Source organism: Megalobrama amblycephala, linkage group LG14, assembly GCF_018812025.1.
Source record: "Megalobrama amblycephala isolate DHTTF-2021 linkage group LG14, ASM1881202v1, whole genome shotgun sequence".
NCBI lineage: Eukaryota > Metazoa > Chordata > Actinopteri > Cypriniformes > Xenocyprididae > Megalobrama > Megalobrama amblycephala.
In genome coordinates, this window is record NC_063057.1 from 23,403,070 (window position 1) to 23,416,780 (window position 13,711).

Sequence of the window (13,711 nt, forward strand, 5' to 3'; positions counted from 1 at the left end):
ATCAAGGATTCAGTTTTAGTTAAATAGTAGATTAAATGAAACAATAAATATAGTAGCCTAAATCTGAAAACGTAAATTCATGATGAGTTTGAAATACTTTTGTGAAATACTGAGTATTTCACAAATGCTCAATATTTCATACTATAATTGTGATTTCATATTTAGACATAAGCCAGAAGCTTTTGAAAAAATCTCAGTCAGTGGTATTCTGTGTGTGAATTTCTATTTCGTGTGAACAGGACTTTTATTTTGGTGTGGCGACATGATGTCATAAGGCTGCGCGCGCTCCTGCCTCTGTGATTCTGCTGAAGAAAGGTTTGTGTTTTTAATCATTTAAAGTGTTTAAATCTATACAACCCTTTCAGACAATTATATGGAGAACTGTGAAATAAGTTAATTATTAATGTAATAGTCGTATATATCTAATAACATGTTTTTATTCATAACGCATTAAAGTGATGAAAAGTGAGTGAAAATGTTACAAAAAGATTTCTATTTAACAAATGCTTTAATGAATGTAATACATTTAAATATATTTGGTAACTGCAAATAAATGCTGTTCAATTGAACTTTGTTCATAAAAGAATTCAGAAAAATAAAAGGAATCGCCTGTTTTCAACACTGATAATAATCATAAATGTTTCTTGAGCATCAAATCATCATATCAGAATGATTTCTGAAGGATCATGTGACACTGAAGACTGGAGTAATGATGCTGAAAATGATCACAGGAATAAATCACACTTTACTGTATATTCACATAGAAAACAGCTGATTTAAATTATAATATCTCACAGAGTTTACCTGCATGTTTTTGGGTTCTGGGGAAGGTGACGATCTGAACTGATATGATGAACATGTAATATAGCTGCAGATGAATCTTAGTCTAGTTAGGTGTTAGGTCTAACAGGTGGAGAAAATACTTAGACTCGCATGTATTTATCCACATTTCATCCTCTATTACAGTATTTAACTCCTAATTCACAATTTCTTTCACAAACAAGTGTTATAAACTCAACAGATCATCAAAAGTGTACTTTTTTCAGACATTTCAGCATATTTTCAGTAGTGTTCACGATACAATACACAAAATCACAAAGTATCCTTTCACAACACAAAATGAGTGTTTCATGCACAGTAACTGCCTTTCATAATAATATTACTATCAAACTCTTGATTTGCATCTCTTCTCCTTCAGTTTAATACATTTGTCTATTGTTTAATCCAACTGATCTTAATGATTAATCAACGGATCATTTGGTGATTTCTATAGATACTGATTCTATAGATACAGTTTCTACTTGTTTGCAGTTTCCGATACGGATAATAAAATGTAATGAATTCTGTTTACATTAAAAGCGATGTATCTTAGATGATGATGTTTGAGCATGTCTAACAGGGCTAGGTGATCATCTCTTTCTCTCAAATGTTCATTTTTGGAAGTTTTCTTGTGTCTCGTTGTCATACTCATTCTGAAAAACTCTGATTACACCTGAATTGGTATTGTAAATCATGCAACAATCTGATGGAGCTTAACTTTCAAGTGTTTGCCGTCTCTGTGACGGCACCGGAACTCAAAAATGGCTTATTCTAATGATTAGTAGTTGCTTTTAATTGTTCACTCAAAAATGAAAATTCGTACTTTCTTCCGTTGAACGCAATAGAAGATATTTTGAAGAATGCCAGTAACCGAACTGATCTTCATTGACGTCCATACTATTTCTTTTTTTCATACTATGTAAGTCAGTGGGGTCCATCAACTGTTTGGTTACTGACATTCTTCAAAATATCTCCTTTTGTGTTCAACAGGTTTGGAACAGTCAATGATGTCAGGATTTTCATTTTTGGGGAAACTTTCCCTTTAATTTTAAACTTTAAGAATAATAGAGCCCCCTGAATGTTCACAGAGAATAATGAACATGTAGCTGCTGTGCATGGTAAATTTATCCAAATGAACCAATATTGAATCAAGATCCGAATCAAATCATAAGCTTATGAGTTGAAATCATGAAATTTTTGTCAAGCACTAATAAAAACAGAACCGGTTATTGTACCATGTAAACATTGTAACAAGTTGTCACTAATGTTAATTGAAATTCTGTTTAGTTACCAAATGTTTTGATAATCACACTTTTTGTTTTTGTGTTTTGTGCCCCTTCCTGACATAATTCTCACTCCGAGCTAAACTCAAATGTTGGCAGTCCTATTATTATTATGATTATTTGTGATGTGTTTTTCTTTCTGTTAATTATTCTCATCTTGATCATGACAGAGTGTCCAAACACACAGAGAAACTCCTGGTGAAGCGACTGAGATCCACGTGACACACTATTATAAAGATGGAGTTTATTAAAGAGGAGAGTGAAGACGTGAAGATTGAAGAAACATTCAGAGTCAAACATGAAGATACTGAGGAACAAACAGGTTGGTTTCATTCTCAGAGTCTTTCTTCAGTCATTCTGTGTCATGATCTCTGTACTGAATTTATTACACGAAACTCATGACATAATGAAAGACGACACATTATATGAGGATAAACAATAATGAAATAGCCAAAACAAAACAACTATTTTTTGTAACATCAAACCAATATTTATTTCTGATTTCAAAAATTTTGATTGAAAGTCATTAATTTCTATTGCTAAATTATGCAACAATCTCTAACAACTACATTTATTTAGCAAAAAAGCAAACTGTGAAATGTGAGTGATAAACTTGGCATTTGTTGTCTATTCAGCACTTTAAGTCCTGTTAATTCTTAACCAGAAGCATCCTATATGAGATAAATCAGAATGCACAAAATCAGCAATATTACAACTTGCTGTGAATGCACATGCAAACTTAGTCATGATGGTGTAACTTTGGGAAAAATGGTCCCAAACATAACTCTGGCGTGCTCGCTTCATTTCTTCACACGTCTGCTGTACGTGTTTTGTGGTTGAGGAGCACATATGCGCTTGACTTCGCTTAATCCATAATACACAAGTTTTTATTGATTACATTATTATCAACAATTAATCAATCGTCAGTTTATCATTGGCATCCCTAGTCAGAAGATACAACATTTTGAACAAAAAAATCAAATCTAAACTGTGCCAGAAAGTAGATTTTGATAATATCTAATATATATGTCCAAATGCAATACCTAATAAAAGCAAGTTTTCATGTCTGAAAACACTGTTCTCAGCAAGATGGATCAACTTGAAGTTGTCATTTGCAGATCAAAATTTGTAAGTCCAGAAGTATCTTAAAGTCTTGTTATGTTTGTATTAACCTTTTTATTAAACTTATTATATAAAACTATGTTGTCAGTGTGCTATAAAGGAGCTAGTTCTGTGCCTTTATTTTGTTATTCATATTGATAGAAAAAGAGAAGGCCTAAAAGATTTCCTATCCTTTAATGCAGGCAAAAACACGGCAATGAAAGGGTTAAACTCTAAACCAGCACTTCTCAAAGTCCGGACTCCGGTCCGGATCCGGACCCGGAGGGAATTCAATCCGGACCCGCCTCAATTTCGTATTTCAACAGCAGTAATTGTGTTAAGGGATTAAAAGTCTGGATTTCCTACTTTGATAAACGCATGCCAGAATCATTTGTTTAGTGTCTTTTTGGAGATGGTCAGAAATTAACCCTCTGGAGTCTGAGGCTGATTTGGGGCCTGGAGAAGTTTTGACATGCCCTGACATTTGTGCTTTTTTCAGTTGTTCATAAACATATTAATGACACAAGTGTCATTACACTGTATTCAGCACAAACTAGGCTACCATAATATGTGAGGAACATGTGTGTACATGTTTGTGTTTTTGAAGGAATAACGTTTATGCGTGGTTACTGAAAAAACAAAAAACTTAAGTCACTGATATAAGGCCAATAAAAGTATATTAAATCTGTGTTCACAAGACTTTTGGGTATTGAAGGTTGTAGACTAGAGTTTTTGCTTCAAAATTATGTAAAAATTATGCTGACTACTCTTTCATTTATAACAATATACTGATTTAGTTTTTGTAAGACACTTTTTGCCAAGAAACACGGTATGCGAGGAGGCGTGAATCTCCATGAATAATGGCTCATTCTCACCTGTGAAGACAAAAGAATTGAATAGTAATGACCTGAAAAGACTTGCATATTAATGAGGCATTTCAGTCAGGTAGGCTGTGAAAAAAAACTTCTGTGATGTCTCAAGCTCATTATGGTATATGAAACATACAGAAAAATTTTATTACAATATAAAATAATGGTTTTATATTATACTTTAAAATATAATGTATTTCTGTGATGCAAAGAGTCTGAATATAGGCTTTTAGTTTAAAAGCATGCACATTTGGAGAAATATAGGATTCTCATATGTTTATGTCAATTTTCTATACAGAGGAGTTATTTTTTATTTAATATTCATTGTTATCTCTATGAGCGCTGGTGTTTGCAATTCATACTGCAGCCGGAGGGCGCTCTGTGCATTTTAGTCCACAAATTCACCTAAGAAGAAGACGATATTCCATGAATGGTGTTTACCAATTCATACTACAGCCGGAGGGCGCTAAAGAAACAAAAACTCACTTAAAACTTATCAATAGAAGAAAACAAACAGGAATTTACTGAATGTCTTCCAGAGATCGCTAACCATGGCTTTTTCATCCAGATAAACAATTTTCAAGGCAATAAATACACGATTGAGATGATGAATGCATGTGTTGTCTCTGAATTTGCGTCTGAATAGCGCTCCCTCCGTGGGCGTGGCCGCATTAGTGGGTAATGAGCTGAATCACGGACTTCTGACATGGCTCTCTTTTCATACAGATTACATAAACACAGAATGTTTGTTTTCGATTTGACTTGCACGATTTAAAACCTGACATTTCAACGTTTTGTTAGACATAAGTATGAATTTTTTGTGATTAGTATTCACTAAGTTACACTTCATTTTCTGAGAACTATCAGATTGGACTTCGTTCAGAGGGAGATGAGAGATCACGCATCATGTTAGTTTTCTTTATTTTACAAAAAGCACAACATTTTGTTTTTACTCTGAGTGTATACAAATAAAAGGAGATATTCTATAGTTTCAATTGATGTATTACTTATGTCTCTATGACAAAAAATGACAGAGTATTTTAAGTCTGTTTTGCTGCAATGTGAAAAAAAACCTGCAAAACGCGCCGGCGCGTTTTTAGACCTCAGAGTGTTAAAGCGAAGGCGAGATATTTAAAGTTTTCCTCGATGATTCAGTTGCCATGACATCCAGTGAGTGTAATTGGGCGCGAGGCGACACTTCACTGCAGCAAGCATTTGAATGGGTGTGGAGCATAGACTGTAAAAAAAATGTGGAGTAGTGGTTCTCAACCTGCGGCCCGTCACGAATGAGCTATAATGCTTTATTTGTCATATAAAATAATTTTGGTGAGCATTTATTATTTTCAGACATCAGGCAATATAGGCTAATGACGCAATCACTCAGTTAACGAAACAAACACAAGTGCGCGCTTAGGAAGAATTCAAACAGTAGCCATTAATTTTGTAAATTTAAGCCTGGTCAAAAATGGTCAAATTTGTTATTAGAGGAGAAAAACAAAATGAGGAACATACAATGAAGGAACACGTGCAAGAAGAGTCGCAGCATCGAAGGTAAGAAGAATGGAAGAATCAGTTGAGCGAGATGGACGGCCTTCCTGTTTGCTCTGTAGTAAACTAGGCTACTTGACAAGCAAAACCTACAATTTCAAAAGACTAAACTGTGAATTCGATGTGTTTGTTTGATGTGTTTTAAATCAGTAAAAATAACCGCATCATCGCACCCGCGGCTGGAATGAGTCCAACTCTGCGCGCGCTCGCGGATCCGATGCTGCGCGAGGGATTGCGACGTGACAGAATGCTTGATATCGTCAGAGATTGTAATTACAATGCGCTCAATGTTGTTTGTAAAAAGAGCTGAGTAACATTTGCCTATTAAGGCGTTTATGTGATTGTTTGGTGACTATTGCGATGCTGTTGAAGAGAGTCATACAGTCATACAGAATTAAATAGCAACTTAAAGTGAGTGTACAGTTTGTGTGTTCATTGAGCATTACTGATAATTATTGTAAAGCTAATGTCATTAAGTTAGTTTTTATTTGTTATTTATTGTGTGCAACATCTAGGTATAATAGTATTTGCTAATACGATAATATTAAATCTGATTGGTTTGCATTGGTGACGTCATATGTAAATTATATGCGGACCGTGAGACTTTCACTTGGACCATTGTGCGGCCCACTGGGAAAAAAGTTTGAGAACCACTGCTCTAAACCATCAAGAGTGTTATTGATACAGACAGAGAGAGGCAGTGAGATCTAAACTGTGACAGAAAGTAGTTTTTGATAATATCTAATATATATATCCAAATGCAATACCTAATAAAAGCAAGTCTTCATGTCTGAAAACACTGTTCTCAGCAAGATGGATCAACTTGAAGTTGTCATTTGCAGATCAAAATTTGTAAGTCCAGAAGTATCTTAAAGTCTTTTTATGTTTGTATTAACCTTTTTTATTAAACTGGTTATATAAAACTATGTTGTCAGTGCACTATAAAGGAGCTAGTTTTTGCTAGCAAAAACACGGCAATGAAAGGGTTAAACTCTAAACCATCAAGAGTGTTATTGATACAGACAGAGAGAGGCAGTGAGATCTAAACTGTGACAAAGTAGTTTTTGATCATGTCTCAATATACGTATATCCAAATTCAATACCTGATAAAGTGAAGTCATTATTTCTGGAACTGTTTGCAGCAACAAGAATTCGATCTGCCCTGTATAAAAAATAGACCTGTGCTGCCATCTAGTGATTATACTATGTATTACTTTTGTTTTTCTTTCTTTTAACCATATAGCACCATCTGCCTAGTTTACCTTACGTAATGGCAACACCATTCATGATATGCAATATCTGTTCACAATTTAGCATCTCCAGTGTATTGTCATCATCTTGATAAAGTTTGGTGTGAATCATATAAACCCCTTAGGAGAAGTAGTTAAAAATTTCAGAGCCTGATTTTTTCAAAAACTATTCTTGTTTCTTCAACTGAATTAGGAACTCATCCTCTTTGGAAAGAGATAGTTTGTATCAGAGTTGGAGCTAAACTGATACAAACTATCTCTTTTAGCTCCAACTCTGATACAAACTCACCTGCCTGTAGCTTTCTAGTGGCCCTGAAGCCCTTGATTAGCTTGTTCGTGTGCGTTTGATTAGGGTTGGAGCTAAACTCTGTTTAGTACTAAATATGCAAAGTTTGGATTTGCGCAAGTAATTTTATATCTCAATATAGATGTACCTCTTTCGCACTGATAAGAAAAAAAAGCGAGGTGGTATCGCTGGCACGACCGCCAACCCCATAGAGTTAATTTGGCTATGTAGGCCATTTACATTAAATTTTACAAGCTTTTTATTTACTTATTTATTTTATAAATTTTACAAAATGACTGTTCATGTATTAATCTACACATCTATAGTTTGAGAAGAGTTTCAAGCTTTATCCTGTTCGTCAGTGAATGGAGTGCCTCTCCGGGTGTGTAAAGAATACAGACTTTTCTATTTTGAATCTTTAGGCAATCAGAGTGGATTAGGTAACATGTGATTAACAGCTCTTTCAACGCTTTCAGGGGTGAAACCATTTGTTTACAGCTTTTTGCAAGATCCAGACTCATGTCAGGAAAGACTCTGACTCTTTTCCCATCCACATCTATTTCTCCCTTTTGTTTGTTTGTTTGTTTTATTTAACAAAATTTAAAACATAATACAAAAAGTCCAAAAACAGACTAGTTCATACACATTTCAAAATTGTTGAGGATAAAATACACAAAAAAGCCTTAGGATTATTTCCATTGTGGTCCTCGGTATCTTAAAAAAATGGACGAACAAATCATTAATGGAGTGCCATTCACATCACGTTCAGAAACTCGGTAAACACAAACTTCAAAGTGCAAAGATCAATGATAAAACAACCATTTTTTTTACTTCCTCCCTATCTCTTGGACACACCTTGGTAATTTATTCCTAGCAACAAAGCTAGCTAAATTTTATTCGATTACAAATTTTTGAGTGAGCTAAAACGTCATCAAGTCTCTCATAAAAGTCAATTTTGATCAGGTGGGCGATAGCAAATACCCACTAAAATCAGTTTACTCTTGGGTAAAAAAAATGTCCAGCCAAACAGCTACAATAGCGGCACTGTCCAAATCTGTTCTCTCCTTAAACACAACATCTGATCTAATAAATGCACATACTCCACCACCTTTACGGTTCCTATTGCTTCTTACCAAACAATCAATTTGCTATATGTGTCTCTGCGTCCAATATTGAGACATCCAACCATGTTTCACTGCAACCAAACAGAGTCACTTTGGATTCCTGACATAAATGCCGCAATTCACTTATCTTTGGAAGCAGACTCCTAATGTTGAGATGAACCATGTGCAATCCCTTTAAGGTACCGATGTCCCTCATTTTGTTGATCTCCGAACTCATTTGTTCCTGTGAAAGCTGTATATCTTCCTCAACAGACCCAGTTCTGAGCCTCTGTGTCCTCGAAGTCCTGCCACCTTCCTCAGATGTAAAAAACACATTCCCCACACCATCCTCCATTCGAATTACATCTCTTGTTTCAAAACAAGGAAGCAAATCTCTCCAACAATCCGCTATAGCGCTCCATTCCCCGGCAATTTCTGAATGCCAACATTGCTCAACAGTCGAAACTCTGGGTCTCATATCTGAATTGCCCGAAATAATGCCTTTAAAATTCCTCGATACAGGCCCAGGCCACTGATGAATATCTCCTGACAGTCACTTAAATGCCTTTTCATTTTTCTGCAGCGTCGTTGTTTCCTTGAACAATTAATCCACGGACGGTAAATCATCGAAAAAACAACATTCTTCCCAAAACCGAGATGTTTACATCCAAGTTGTATTTGTTTTTCTTCTCTCCCAATAAACTAAACTTCATCCACTTCTTTCAAACGATTAAAATGTAAAAAAGTATGCAACAGTGAAAAACTGAACAGCGATATTAACACTCCACACCTGCCTGCCGCCATCTTTTTTACTCTGTTTAGCAAGTTATAGGATGTTTTTCCGGTCTTGGCATAGGCGCCGCTCGGGGTGCTCCAACCCCCGAGCACCCACGGAAAAATACGAGATATTCTCCATTGATTTTAACCAATAAAAATTCGATTGGAGCTTTCAGACACGGTCTTAACCCTTTTTTTATAGTTTATTTAAGGCCGTTTCTATGGCGATATTTTAATGGCAAACTTCAAGAGAGCATCCAAGTGATGCGCGAGCACAAATGGCCTTGCTCTCGTTTAGATGCGTGCGCTCAAACCATTTTTTTACAGTCTATGGCTCAAACTCAAACTCTCCTTGCATCAGATATCAGCGAGAGCATGACTCGCGAGTCGCGACAATGCACGGATATAATGCAAATGAAACATCCAGTTGACGTTAATTTGAGTTAAGCAACCTAGCGCTGAAACGTGTTGTTTTTGAAATCATGCTGAGGAACGCTGTGTTGAGTCTTCAGACATGCGTGTCAGTCTATCTTTGAATCTACTTTCCAGGGAAATCACTAACAAAATGCACACAAACATGTCCCTGCCCTTGATATACAAACATTAATGAACTTATTTGAACTTAATGAGAAAAAAAAAATATGAGGGCAGAATTCGATATCCACAGATAATGCAGAAGACACCCTGATTTACCTCTGACTCCATCTTACAAAAATACGACTACAGACCATTAGGGAATCCCTGAAAAACCAAATGCGGATTTATGAAATATGAATGTAATTGGATGTGGGGTAAACTGGGCACTTCCAGTTAAACAAAGACAACACTGAAGTCATTGCGTTTGGAAACAAAGACGAAGTTCTCAAAGTGAACACGTACCTTCACTCTAGGGGTCAAACAACTAAAAATCAAGTCAGGAATCTTGGTGTGATTCTGGAGTCAGACCTGAGTTTCAGTAGCCATGTAAAGACAATAACTAAATCAGCATATTATCATCTCAAAAATATTGAAGAATTAGATGCTTTGTCTCCAGTCAAGACTTAGAGAAACTTGTTCATGCATTCATCACCAGCAGGGTGGATTACTGTAATGGGCTCCTCACTGGCCTTCCCAAAAAGACCATAAGACAACTGCAGCTCGTACAGAATGCTGCTGCCAGGATACTGAGCAGAACCAGAAAACATGAACACATCACACCAGTCCTCAGGGTGGCTTCCACTGGATTTTAAAGCACTGTTACTCGTTTATAAATCACTCAATGGCCTAGGACCACAATACATTGCAGATATGCTCATAGAATATAAACCTAACAGATCACTCAGATCATCAGGATCAACACACTTAAAAATACCAAGTTCACTCAAAGCAGGGAGAGTCTGCTTTTAGCTGTTACGCCAGCCGCAGCTGGAACCAGCTTCCAGAAGAGATCAGGTGTGCTCCTACAGTAGCCACATTCAAATCCAGACTCAAAACACATCTTTTTATCTATGCATTTGCTGATTGAGCACTGTGCTATGTCCAAACTGTTTGCACTTTATTTTATACGTATTATCTTTTTATTCTTTAAATTCCTTTTCCTGTTTTATTTTATATTTTTTATGTATCATCTTGATTCTGACTTTTAATGCATTTTAAATATTGCGGTAAAATTCTCTGTTTTTACTGTTATTTCTATTCCTTATGTTCTATTTTTATTATTATTCTTTATGTAAAGCACTTTGAATTACCATTGTGTATGAAATGTGCTATACAAATAAAATTGCCTTGCCTTGCCATATGAGGGCAGATTCGAACCACAGATAATTAGAAGACTGCTGAACCTCTGACTCCATTTACAAAAATACTACCACGAGACCATTAGGGAATACGAAAAACAAATGCGGATTTATCTATAATATGGATGTAATTGATGTGGGGTACTGGGCACCCACTGGCAGAAACATAAATCGGCGCCTGTGGGTCTTGGTGATGGAGCAGTAGAACCAGGACCTCGGGTTTATCAGGATTCAGCTGTTCGGCCTCGTTCACTCAGCCTAGAAGGCCAATCATAGTGGAGTGCAAGTTTAGGATAGAGCTTTGTAAATCTGCTGCTTTAGAGTCTAAGTTATACTCAATTTCTTTGAGGAGAACCACAAGCTTACCAATCAGATAGCTTGTTTGGATATCTTTGTCCATGTCTGCATTTTTTGCTGCATCACCCCTAATGAATTTGGTGGTTTTTAGAAGACCTATCTTAGGTTTAGAGAGACAAACCTTTACCCAACAGTGAAAGCAAGCATTGGGTAGTTGAAAATGTTGAGCGTAAGCTCATTCAGCATTGTTTTAAGAAATAAATAAGAAGAAAAATATAGGAGCTTGGAATGCAGCATTTGCTCAGCTCTTTAGCATGATGTGAAATACCCCATAGGAAAGCTCACTTTGACCCGGGAGAAAGAATCAGAGATGTTGCCTCAACCCAGAGGTGTCGGCACAGATTTGTGCCCATTGTATATCAATAATTTTATATTTGTTACCACTTACAAAGTCCAGTTCTTTCCAGTTTTCATTTCAGTAACAACTGAGAAATTTGTCTAAAAATCAGTATATTGTATATTGTATATTGAAAAAATACTTCAATCTTTTCTCAACATTTGTTGACTCCATTACTCTTTGTTAAATCCTCTACTGTGAGTTTTTATAATAGCTTTGATAACTGTGAGCTTGAAAGTAATTGGGACGTGTCCTAAAGAAAGCAAAGAATGACCAACATTGACAAGAGGTTCTGAGATTACAGGTTACACATTTTTCAGTTGTTTAGTGGGTATAGGATCTAGCTTATATGTTATTGGATTTGATGTTTTACATGTCTAAATGTTGTCATGTCTTGCTTTGTGACATTAAATTGGTGTTAACTTGTTTTCATTTCTTTTCACCCTAGATCTGATGATGCTGAAAGAGGAAAGTCAAGAACTGAATGAAATGGAAGCGAAAGATCAATATGAGAAATGTCATGATTTCATGACTGAGGAAACATTTATTATTTACTCACAGACTCATATAACAGAAACTAGAAACCTCCAGATGAGAGTTCACACTGGAGAGAGCCATTTGACCTGCCAACAGTGTGGAAAGAGTTTCAATCGAAAAGATAGCTTTGAAGCCCACATGAGAGTTCACACTGGAGAAAAACCGTTCATATGCACTCAGTGTGGGAAGAGATTTACACAGAAAAAAATCCTTAAAGCCCACTTGAGAGTTCACACTGGAGAGAAGCCTCACACCTGCCATCAGTGTGGAAAGAGCTTCTCGATAAAAGGAAATCTTAAGACTCACATGACAGTTCACACTGGAGAGAAGCCATTTGTTTGTGATGAGTGTGGAAAGAGTTTTAGATATAAAGATAGCTTTAATCATCATATGAGCATTCACTTAAGAGAGAAGTGTTTTATGTGTCATCAGTGCAATAGGAGTTTCATAGACAAGTAATCACCTTAAGAATCATGTAAAACTTCACATTGGAGAGAAGCCTTTCATGTGTCATCACTGCGGAAAGGTTTTCGCAAACAGAGCAAACCTTAAGAATCACATGAGAATCCACACTGGAGAGAAGCCTTTCACCTGCCCTCAGTGTGGAAAGAGCTTCTCACTTAAAGGAAACCTGAAGATTCACATAAGAGTTCACACTGGAGAGAAGCCTTACAAGTGTCTAGAGTGTGAGAAGACTTTTACATATCTTGCAGACCTAAAAAGACATTTGCAAACTCATTCTGAAAAGAAATAGCAATTTTCCTCAGTGTGATAAGAGGTTTAGAAATAAGGAGCAATTTCAACAATCATCTGCGCATTCACACTGGAGAAAGTTAAAAATGTCACACTTACAAATACATATTAAAACTGTAAATGTGAGACCCTGTTTGTGTTCTTTGTTAAAGAGTACGGCAATAGTAAATGTTGTATCTGTTTGAAATCAAGGCTACTTTTGAACGTGGGCTTCATCTGTTGGTCAACTTTCATGACCACTTCTTTTATTTGTATTATTATTTTTTATGTATGGTCTTCACCTCTTTTTATCTTCTTTTGAGGATTATTTGCATGCATACTCCAGTGGCCACAAGTGAACATCTTCTTTGCTATAGTTTCAATATTAAGCAGTTGAGATAGACGGCCTTTAAAGGGGACATTACCAATTGGATACCAATTTTCCACAAGTTAGTATGATTCTTTAGGGTCTTCATGAAAAGTCTATAACACATTTTGATTAAACTTTCAGATTCTGAAAGCACTATTGCATCAACAACTGTACTGCTCTACAAAAAGAACGGGAAAATCAGGCTTTGTGTTGACTTATGCACACAATAAAGATGTATACATCCTTCCCAATAATTGAGAAGACATTCTCAGCACTTAGTGGGGTGAGATGCTTCTCTGTCATGGATCTTAAATCTGGACACAAACAAGTCAAAGTAGTCAAAAAGGAAAAGCACAAAAGAGTGTGCTTTTGTTTGTCTACTTGGATTCTTTGAGTTTAACCATATATCTCAAGGTGTAACCAATACACCTAGTACTTTTCAGAGGCTCATAGAGAAGTGAGTTGGAGACTTACATTTAAGTGAAGTACTTGTGTTTCTGGATGACATCATTGTCTTTTTCAAAACACTTGAGGAACAAGACCTGGCTAATGAAATTGTTCAAATCG

At 36.0% G+C, this 13,711-nt stretch overlaps 1 pseudogene; it reads left to right on the top strand.

Moving 5' to 3' along the window:
* The first annotated feature begins 239 nt into the window (after positions 1–239).
* On the top strand, positions 240–12,921 carry LOC125244302 (annotated as a pseudogene).
* The last annotated feature ends 790 nt before the right edge of the window (positions 12,922–13,711 follow it).